Source organism: Callorhinus ursinus, unplaced genomic scaffold (assembly GCF_003265705.2).
Source record: "Callorhinus ursinus isolate GAN/ISIS: 27379988/994484 unplaced genomic scaffold, GSC_fseal_2.0 scaffold56, whole genome shotgun sequence".
NCBI classification, from domain to species: Eukaryota; Metazoa; Chordata; class Mammalia; order Carnivora; family Otariidae; genus Callorhinus; species Callorhinus ursinus.
The window spans coordinates 4,208,201-4,217,299 of record NW_027397118.1 but is presented as its reverse complement, the minus strand read 5'-3'; the positions used below and the strand labels follow the sequence as shown (position 1 = coordinate 4,217,299).

Below are 9,099 nucleotides of genomic sequence, written 5' to 3'. Positions count from 1 at the left end.
TTAACCGTATTAATAAAATGTGTTTTAGCCTATCGGTTGCCCCCAAACATGTTAAGTTGTGTTGCCAAGGCTAACTCACTTCTCTGAAGACCTTAGAATATGGCTTAACTTGCCATGTTGGCTCAACTGGAGATTCTGGGATTGTAAAATGAGCATTTACCATTTGTAAATGTCTGTGAGAATCTCCTTGTTTTGCCACGAAAACAAAAATTAAATATAAATCAGACGATTATAGCAGATATAAAGCTGCCCAGCTCTTCCATTATGTCAGATATTAATATTTGGTTTATATCAGGACATATGATTGTTCTTGTCTGCATAATTAAATGTTAGACATTTGAATATACTGGAATAAGCATACACTAATTAAGTTCCACTTCTCTTTGGGAGTCCTTGTAAGATTTGGTTGCTTAACAATAAAGCCTGAGTACCACTGATTTTCTCCATCTCCTTAATTTTGAAGACGTGATTTTAGGCATGCAAAGAAAGAGGTTTGTCCAAGAATCACTGGTGCGGAATTGGGACTGTCACCGGGACACTGGATGCACTTCTCTCTCTGGACCCTTGTTCTTTCCCAACCACAACCAGGGTTAGCCGTTCACCTCTGACCTCCATGATGAAAACCAGAAAGACCACAGTGTCCAGATTCACTCTAAACTCACCCATCTAACTTAGTGCTCAGTTAGTTTTTGGTGGTTCTGATCATGTTGTAGCCCCTGGCAACATTTTGACCCAGTGACAGAGGAGAAACTCCCCGGATGTGGGGATCGGAAACCAACCTGCTTGCTACCTACCCTCTGACCTATGCAGAGCCCAGATTTCAGGGACCCCTAAGCTTCTGATAAGAACAGATACTACTACACATGATCTTAGCCAAAAGGCTGAGAAACGATTGGGAACCCTAAGCTTCTAAGGCTTATTCAGTGAACATTAATTGAATTAATTAATAAACCCTTCCTTCCTTCCTTCCTTCCTTCCTTCCGTTCCTTCTTCCTTCAGATGTCGATTGAGTGCTTACTATGGCCAAGCACTGTTTCAGCTATACAGAATGTTCAACAAAACAGTCCAGATATCGCTTCTCAAGTTGTTTACTGTCCACTGGGGAAGATGTATAATATGTAAATAAGTAGTAATAGTTGTGTAAGTGTATTACAGATAATGCAGATGCTCATACCTGCCTCAGCTGGGCATAGTCTTCTCTTTACTCCCCTCACACGCTCCCCCAGAGCGGCTCAGTGCTGCCACTGCCCCGCTGAAGGCAGAAGGGCCCTCTGTCAACAGGGACCTATTATTACTCAAGGGCTTATTAGATGCCTCAGTTGGAAAGAGCAGCCACTCTTGGCTCCATCTAAGGAGCAGCCCTAGATGCTTCCACTCCCACGTGACCCTGGGCCAATAGCCTGATGTCTTCAAAGCCTGCTTTCCAGGACTCCACCTTGGTAGGCTTTCTGAGAAATTCTGATGTTGTCTGGGGACAACCTCTTGAGTGAGGCTGAGGGGGTCCAAAGCCAGAAGGGCAGAGGTGCAACTCTACTCACTGAGGGTCGAGGAGGACCCACAGGGTAGCTGGCCAGGTCTACCAAGAGCTGTTTGGAGACCTCTGGCACCAAGCTTCAGCTTCTTTTGAGTTAGGGAGTAGTAGACATCTGCTCAGGAACCCTCCTGCAGATGCCACCTTGTGGCCACCCTGAGATGTCACCTGAGTTTATCGGGACTATCGGGAGGAAAATATCTGCTTGTCCCGCACTCCTTTATGCTACAAAGTACCAGGGATACAACAGTGCCCATGAGAGACAAGACCTCTCTCCTCACAGAGCCTCCTTTCCCATGGCATGGAAAACCAGTAAGTAAGCCCCAGTTGTGATGGGCAGTTTTATGTGTCAACTTGGCCAGGTTTTAGGACCCAGCTATTCCATTAAAATCTAGGTGTTGCCGTGAAGGTATTTGGTAGATGGGGCTAATATCTACAGTCAGTTGATTTTAATTAAAGGAGATTATTCTTGACAATCTGGGTGGATCTCATCCAATCAAATCAACAGAAAGGCCTTAATAGCAGCACTGAGGTTTTCCTGAGGAGGAAGAAAGTACGGGCAGCAGAACATTTGAGTTGAGACCTGGAAGGCGAGGAAGAGCTAGCCAGGTAAAGATCAGGAGTACGAAGCACCAAGATGATAAATCAGCTGGTGTTGAGGCAAGAGGAAGAGGTGCTTCTCCAGGGAGGCTGGAGCAAGAAGTGTGGTGAGATTGGGTCAAGGGGGTGCGGGGAAGCTGTTGGGACCAAACCAGAGAAAGCCAGGAACACCAGGGACAGTTGTGTCCATGGCATTCAGTGCAGAGGGTTGCCATGGGAGGGTTTTAATTGGGGACCTTACGAAAACCCCTGAGCCTAAGTTTATTTGTAAAAAGGAGATTCTCACTCTATTTCCCACCAGGCTCCTTTACAGACCAGCTGTGAGAGCATCATATACCGTGTGTGTGATTATGTTTTCAAAACTAGTGTGTGTTTTGCCAAAGGGGAAGAGAAGACTTTCATGAAGCAGGGGAGATGAACCAAAGTTGTGGAGGTAGGAGCTCAGTTCCTCTTGGATTAAATGTAAACTTACTAGAGAAAGTCATAGACTTTGGCTCTCCAGGATGTGTCTGGGTTGGATTTCTGTGTACCTTAGTTCGGCCAGCTACACTGAGAATGACATTCCCCAGCTTTGTGCAGAAAGTCCCCTCTGGACAGCCCTTCTGACTCTGACAACTGCCCCTTCCTTACAGGAAGTCCCTGGAGATCAAAAATTTGGTCCGGGCCCACCACTACATCAAGACAAAGCCAGGGTGGGTTTCACCTTGCACTTGCCACGTCATCAGCCCTCAGAGATCTCTGAGCTGGCCTCAGTAGGATGGAAGTATTAGAAAAGACATATCTGGGGGCAAAGGATTTGGTATAACAGGGAAATCAGTGGCTCACCTAATTAAAAAGTCCATAGGTGTTTCTACCTTAAGGTATGAGTAGATGCAGAAGAGAGGATCAGGGCTCTCAAGATGTTTTCTTTGCCATGTCTCATTTTTCTGCTCTATTTGGCTCCATTTTCCAATATCCCTCCCCTTTCAGGAGCAACATGGCCACCGATCATTTCAGAAACTCTAAGGGAAAGAGAGCTCCCCTCGTCTCAAAAACTCCTGACCATCCCATGTTTTACTTGGGCCTTCTCCCAATGCATTTGTCTTCCACTGTCAAGATTTCCCATGGTGGGGACTGGAGAAGTCCTAGTTCAGCCCATGGACCTCTGGTCCATCCGACATTCCTTGACACTGCCAGCTTGGCCTGTGCATAATCCCTGTTCCATCTGAAAACACTATGGACGCTTCAAGAATGCACTGTTGACCTAGGAGACCTGAGGAGAGTGATGAAAGGTTGTGTGATACAACATAGTGGCAGCTCAAACCCAAGAGGTACTAAAGAAGCAGAGCTCGGTGGGCCCACCTAAATTTGTGCAGAATATTTGATTGTGCCCCAGGGCAGACATGAAGAGGAGAGTGGGAAGAGGCTTTCTCTCTATCACTCTTCCCTCTTTCTAAGAATCCTCAATGCTCAGAATCATGACATCAGCTCAAGTGACTCAAATCTCAAAGAATGTTGAGCAAATCCCACCTATACATTGGATGGGTTTAAACTTGAGCCTTACGAAGTTGCATTATTTTCCATTTGTTTATGTATTTTAATTTTATAAGTCGTGTCTATATAACATATATAAAAATAAAGGATATATAAAATCCAAACCTTACAAATAAAGGTGTAACACCTCTTTAAATCCCTTTCTCTTCAATCCTGGTCTCCTCTTATCTCCACAGACAGAGACACCATTAACCATTTAGGGATATGAACTTTCAAGCTTTCTGTGATTTGCATATAGAGAAATGATGTACACCTGGAAAATAAATAGTATTGTTTATGATCTATTGACTTAACATACAGACCCTTCAGCTGTATATATTACTCTGCAATATGTTTTTCCCCACTCATCCTTGTGTCTTAGAGATGACTCCATGTTGACCAATACAGATTTACTTTATTATATTTTAACTGCTGTGTATGAATCATGGCTTATTTAACCATTCTTGTGTTGATGGACATTTGACTCATGGCCCATTTTTTTTTTTTTTTTTTTTTGGTCTCTTACAACGAACACCCTATACATGTTTTTGGCCACATATATGTTTTTTTCTTTTTTAAAAGATTTTATTTATTTATTTACGAGAGAGAGAGAGCATGGGTGGGGAGTGGGAGGGGCAGAGGGAGAGGGAGAAGCAGACTCCCTGCGGAGCAGGGAGCCCTATGCAGGGCTCGATCCCAGGACCCTGGCATCGTGACCTGAGCCAACGGTAGATGCCTAACTGGCTGAGCCATCCAGGCGCCGCTTGCCCCATGTATTTTTCTTGGATCGGTATGGAGAAGGGAATCCTTGGAACATAGGGTAAACACACTTTTAATTTTACAAGACAAGCTCAAATTAACCACACTGTGACGTGATTATACCAATCACCACTCCTGCCGGATTATCAATTCTCTAAAGAATCTTTTTTTTTTGTCTGTATCTTGCCCTGTGTGGGTTTTCAGACTCCATTTTCCTTATTTGTTCTGTCCAGTTGCTTCCGGTCTTTGGCGTTCATGTTGATGGCGCTGAAGGTCGGCGCTGGGTGTGCTGAGCAAACAAAGGTAATTGATCAGAGAAGTAGCTGACAGCTCAGCTGCCATCGAACAGCTTCAGAAGGATGCTTTGCCCATTGTCTGTTTTCTGATGTGGTGATGGCTGCTCAAAATCAAGTGGCTGTTGGCTGGGGTTTGGAAATCTCTTTGCTATAAAGATATTTGACTTAAAATACGTTTCTGCCCATATATTATGTGGATGTTCATCCCTTGTGTACCTTCCTCTATATTCATTTTTCCATTCTATTATAATTTTAAAAGAATGAAATAGTAGTTTCCTAAAAAAATTAGAAAAAAAAATAATCAAACGACTCTGCTGGCAGCATAGATAAAATGAGAATATGGGCATTTGTCTTCACGAACAGTCATAGAATGGGTCTGGGTCAGCTCTGCCAGTATTTCCTCTCTGCACAAACGCTTGCTTGCTGGTCCATTTTCAACTCTACAGAAACCACTAATTGTTCAGCTCGAGAAGCAGGCACAGTGAAGAATGGATCTAAGACAATCTTTGATTTGATTTCTGGTACACATTTTCCTGTTAACGTTTAACATATGTAGCCTGCAGGCACGCTTCACACAAATATCCAGCATTCTAAGGAACCAATGATCAGTCGGAGAAATGTGTAAAGATTTGAGAACACGCGCAATTTTCACTTTATATGTTGTCAGTGAGTAACTATTCCAAAGGTACTTTTCTCACCACTTGGCTGTAAAAAAAAATCCCGTAATGCGGTGGCACTCTGACAAAGTTACACATTTAATGAACACACCACCCTAAGGAATATTTCTTCAAATTTGATAACTGCCTCCCTTGCATTCAAAGGCATTGCTAACTAGAGACTTCGAGTTTAGTTGGAAATAATTCTTCAATTTATCGGATTACATCGAGAAAATCGTCAACAGTTTTGTCTGTTTTACCTTAGCTCAGCATTTATACCATTTGAGTATGGGCAAGGGTGGGATTTAGCCTTGATCGATAAGAGAAGGAATTTGGTAACCAAGCAATCGATGTAAACAAACATTCATTGAGAATGTTTACATAACTCTGCTTATTCTTTTTCCTGACCGCCTACATAATTTGTTGTATGTCTTCCTCATGTGGACAGATCATTCTATTGCATATTGTTATTGGAAGTCTTATCTCCCTAGTTAGAGCCCTTTAGGGCAAAGGACTGGTCTTTACCTTCTTTAATCACCCCCATGCTTCCTGTTGTGGGGTTTGGCATTTAACAGGCACCGAATAAATGTCGGCTAGAACGGAGGACACTTCAGAAATACCCATTTACCAATCAAATTCAATAGACTCATTAGAAAATTCTTATCAATCCGTTAAGCAATTCTCCTAAAGTATTTGGATATTTAAAAACTTTGAGTTATTTCCTATGCTTGTATCACCAAGAATTACCCTAAAGGTTACATGAGAAATGAAAAGTGATTTAAAGTTAAGATGGTGGGATAGGTTCACCCTATTTCAAGCACATAGCAATAAGAGATACGTGTGTTAGGATGCTTTCGGCTGCAAGGAACAGAAAAACCCCAACTCAAATTAGCTCAAAGGATAAGTAAACTCTTCATACCAGATCATGGAGGTAATGAAGGAGGGTGACTTCTGGGTTGGCCAGTTCAATGCCTGAAGAGCATCACCAAGGACCCTTCATTTTTCAGCTCTGAACTCTTTGATGTGTTGGCTTTGTGTTGAGGTTGACTTATATAGAAAATAAGATGGTCTCTTCTGATGCTTCATTTTGAGAGAGAAAAGCTTTCCCAGAAACCTTTAGATTTCTTTTCCCATCTCATTGGCTAGAATGTGTCACATGACAAATTTAAGTCAATGACTATCCCTTTCTGTATCTGGGACTGGAGCCAGACTTCCTTGAAGAGTCTGACCCTGAGCAGGAGAGGGGATAGATACCTCACTGGGGTTCTGTTTTAAGCAGAAAGGAAGATCACGTTAGAAGGCAGCTGTTTATTATCTGCTACAATATGCACAATTGAAACAAGACAATCGAAAATGTATAACTATTGCGCCAAACTGCATCCACATCCCCATAGACTAGAACCAGAACAGAGGTGCAGAGACATGCATGGGGCTAAATGCACTGGTCAGCTAGGTTCATTTTGACTTCTGTGAGGCTGAGAACCAAATCAGCTTCACTTCTTGAAACTAGAGACTCGGATAGGATGTCCCCTCCTGTAAAAGGAGGCTGAAAAAGAAGTTCAGTGTCTTCGCCTAGGCCCGTGGTTTCCAAAAGCTACCTCCACAATGGTAGACAGAAGCACATGCAGGCTCCCAGGTTAAGATGGCAGCCTGGTCCATGACTGGATCTTAAAATCCCCAGTGTTCTTTGGCCATAACTCAAGGTGCTATATGGTGCCTCAGCTGACTCCAGCCTGTGGACTGTTTGTTACTGGTACTGACTAGAGAAATACAAAAGTTGGGAGTAAGCGTTTATAACTTTTACAGCAATTTGATATGGTCAAGACATACTAGCAGGTGATGATCCTTCTGTAATTCATTTTTATTAAATTTCACAAAAGCATCAGCCCTTGAGGGACTGGGAGAAAACTGCTTCATCACCACAGATCATGTGAGGAACATTCCCTAAGCTTGGACTGGGTGCCTAAGAGTTCCTGGGGCCTGGCAAGAGATAAATACAAAATATCTGGAGAGAGAAGGAGAAAAAGGCTGACTGACCCAGACTGAGGCAAACATGAAAAATTAAAATAAGCGACTGCCCTTCAAAATGAGCCTGCAGACTAAAATCCCGAATGTGTATGGAAAATTGGTAGACAAGAAAATCAATATTTGGAAAAGGAATTTTTTCAGGTGAAATAAAAAAATAGAAATAATTGAAAATGACTTTAAAATAAGTGTCTTTAGAATCACTAACAAGGTAGGGGTGCATGGGTGTTCAGTTGGTTAAGTGTCTGCCTTTGGCTCAGGTCATGATCTCGGGGATCCTGGAATTGAGCCCTGCGTCAGGCTCCCCATTGAGTGGGGAGTCTGCTTGTCCCTTTGCCCCTCCACCCTGCTCATGCTCTCTCTCTCTCTAGCCCTCTCAAATAAATAAGGAAAATCTTAAAAAAAAAAAAGAATCACTAACAAGGTAAACAAATGCACACTGTTCACATAAGAAGTTAAATGTCTTATAAAATAAAACGGGCATAAATAAACGAGGAAAAGGAGGACATGTGAAGAAAGCAATTAGAAATTTTGAAAATAAATCAAATCTGAAAAGACAGGATACTCTTGGACTGGAAATAATCATAAAAAAACGGATGGTGTAGAATTGGGGAATTCAACAAGCACACAGATGAAATGGCAGTTCGACACTGGTACCTTGAGAAGTTCTGTAGTTCCCAAAGGGGGGAAAAACCATGGAGTACACAGTGAAGAGTCCATTTTAGAAATGATGAGGGCTGTGGATTTTCTAAATTTGAAGAAAGGCCTTAGTTCTTACAGGGTAGACTACTTAAATTATTGAGATGATGGATAAAAGCCAAACTACTGCACTCCCCACTTTTCTCCGAGGGAAATGACAACTGATTCACATAAAAACATGCACATGTACGTCCTTTGCAGTTTTCACAGTAGACCCACACTGGAAGCCATCCAGGTGCCCTTCAGCAGGGGAACCATTGAACACGCTGTGTTAGCTCCACGCCAAGGAATACCACTCAGCAACTGCAAAGGAATTCTTGATCCTCATAGCAACGTGCACAAATCACCAGAGAATGATGCTGAGTGAGAAAACCCAATGGCACAAGGCTACCTATCAAAGGACTTTGTGTCCAAGGCACGGTGGAGAGCAGATTAGCAGTGTCAAGGAGTTACAAAGGGGGTGGGGCAGGAGAGAAGTGGATGTGCCTGTGAAAAGGGCCCCGTGAGGAATCCTTGAGGTGGGACAGATGTTGGGCCTTTTGACATACGTGTCAAGATCTCAGTGGTGATGTTGCAAGACATTTACCACTGGGGGAGCCTGGAGCAAGGTCCGTGAGAGCTCTCTGTATTACTACAAATAACTGCGTGTGAATCTTACACTGATCTCAAAGGAAAAAGTTTTAGTAAACTTTTTCATGACTCCTGGTCACGTCATGAAAGGCTATCTTCAAAGTGCTGAGGCAAATAATGGTCAACACAGATTCTTATATCTCGCTTAATTATCTTTGGAGGGAGGGCACTAAAAAAAGTAAATGCACTTGTTTTTGGTAAATTCCAAACTCTCTGAGGAAATAAGGGAAAGGATGAATGAAAATAGCATAATAACACCACAGAAAACAGGAAAACAGGCGGGGAGGGACAAAGAAGATGCACTGTAAATTGAAGACAAAAGTAAATTGACGGAAATAACCTCCAAACATTGTAAATCATAATAGGTTAAACTCATCTATTAAAGGGTAGC

The 9,099-nt window shown here is 42.6% G+C and overlaps 1 pseudogene; it reads right to left on the bottom strand.

The window, feature by feature from the left end:
- Positions 1 to 761: 761 nt before the first annotated feature.
- LOC112809117 (U2 spliceosomal RNA) lies at positions 762 to 893 on the bottom strand (annotated as a pseudogene).
- Between the last annotated feature and the right edge of the window lie 8,206 nt (positions 894 to 9,099).